This window comes from Ailuropoda melanoleuca, chromosome 8, assembly GCF_002007445.2.
Source record: "Ailuropoda melanoleuca isolate Jingjing chromosome 8, ASM200744v2, whole genome shotgun sequence".
NCBI classification, from domain to species: domain Eukaryota; kingdom Metazoa; phylum Chordata; class Mammalia; order Carnivora; family Ursidae; genus Ailuropoda; species Ailuropoda melanoleuca.
The window spans coordinates 36,727,973-36,730,264 of NC_048225.1; positions in this window are offsets into that span (position 1 = coordinate 36,727,973).

Here is a 2,292-nt window from a genome sequence, read left to right on the forward strand (position 1 = left end):
AAAAAAAAAAAAGAAAATATCCTTTAAAAAAAACACAAAATATACAAAGAACTTTTAAAACTCAACAATAAGAAAACAAACAGCCTGATTAAAAAATGTATAGAAGGGGCGCCTGGGTGGCACGGCGGTTAAGCGTCTGCCTTTGGCTCAGGGCGTGATCCCGGCGTTGTGGGATCGAGCCCCACATCAGGCTCCTCCGCTGGGAGCCTGCTTCTTCCTCTCCCACTCCCCCTGCTTGTGTTCCCTCTCTCGCTGGCTGTCTCTATCTCTGTCGAATAAATAAATAAAATCTTTAAAAAAAAAAAAGGATAGAAGACCTCAACAGACATCTCATCAAAAAGATCTACAGATGGAAAATAAGCACCTGAAAAGATGCCCCATATGTATGTCATCAGAGAAATGTAAATTAAACCGAGATGCCTCTATACAATGGCCGAAGTCTGGAAAGCTGACCACACCAAATGCTGACTGTGAAGCAACGGGAACACTCATTCATTGCTGGTGGGGATGCAAAATGATATAGCCACTCCGGGAGGAGAGTTTGGCAGTTTCTTAACAAAACTAAACATACAAGTGAAACATTCGCCAGAACTGATTACATGTTAGGCCACAAAACAAATCTCAAGATTTTTTCAAATCTAAACATATGGCACACATTACATATCTCACAATTTTATTTGTCAACTATACCTCAATTAAACTAAAAAAAAAAAACCTTTTACCATTTGGTACGACAATTATGCTCGTAGATATTTACCTAAAGGACTTGAAAACTTACGTCCAGACAAAAACGTGCCCATGAATGTTAAACTTGGAAGTAACCAAAATGTCCTCCAATAGGTTAGTGAGTAAATAAACTATGGTGCAACCAAACAATGGAATATCATTCAGCATTAAAAGGAAATGAGCTGGCAATCAATGAAAAGATATGGAGGAAACTTAAATGCATAGTACTACGTGAAAGAAGCCAATTTGAAACTCTACGTGTTGTATGATTCCAACAAGATGAATTGTTAGAAAAGACAAAACTATGGGGATAATAAAAAAAAGATCAGGGGTTATGAGAGGTTAGTGAGGAGGCAGTGGTGAATAGGCAGAGGACAGAGGCTTTTTAGGGCAGTGAAACTACTCTGTATGATATTAAGATGGTAGATACGCATCATTTTATATTTGTTCAAAGCCATAGAATGTACAACACTGGAAGTGAACCCTAATGCAAACTATGGACTTTCAGTGATGCTACGTCAGTGTGGGCTCCTCAGTTGTAACAACTGTACCATGATGGTGGAGGATGTTGATGATAGGAAAGGCTAAGCACGTGTGGGGGCAGGAGGTGTGTGGGAACATTCTGTACCTTCTGCTCAATATTGCTTCCAACCATTCTAAGAAAAGAAGTCTATGTTTAAAAAAGACTTAAAAAGATGTCTGCAAAGTGCCTACCATGGCCCCCAGCACAGGGTAGTTGAGCAATAAATGTTAAATTCATTCATCCCCATCCGCACCCGCTAAGAGAGACTCCCTCAGTCTCTGTGATGAACAGACTGGCATTTCCATTCTTCTCCTCTCTTTCCCAGAGTCCCACCAGACTCCTAGCAGCTTCTCACCAGCCTCAAGTAATAGAGTTCTTTTCCTTCACATTACACTTTATAGATGGGCTGCAGCATGAGTTTTGAATTATCATCCATCTTAGCTAATAAAATACATGCTGAGTATTCTGTTTGACAACCAGGCTCTTAACATCTTTGATTTATTGATTTGTTTTTATGTCAAGACACTTATAGAGTAATTACCATAACATATTTCCCTTTAACTGAGATCTACTGTTCAATATGCGTTCGGAAGCACTTTGTGTGAGCTTGTCACTTTAACAGCTACCACAGAGGAAGGACTCACAGGGTGAACACGAACCTGGCCCCAAAAGAAGCAGGGCTTCAGGAGTTCTTGGAATCTGGATATGTCTTGGACCAAATAGCTTTGTGTTTATACCCTGGAGAAGCAGATTATTATTGGTCAAACGGGCTCTATATAGTATCAAAATCTTCATTAAGATGCATTCCACCCCAATTTTTTTAGACAGAAGAAACAGAGGTAAAATGGCACAGGTCAAAAACACAAGAGTTAACTTTCCTACCCGGGATGCTGAATGCCTATGCTTGAGTCCCTGAGGAAGGCATCACCCAACCTCTGATTCGAACCAGGGCGTACAGGAGGATAGAGGAGGCATAGAGATCCGGAGTTGCTGGAGCAGAGCAGTGCATCCAACCTGTCTGAAGCCAAGAGTGTAGTTACTGA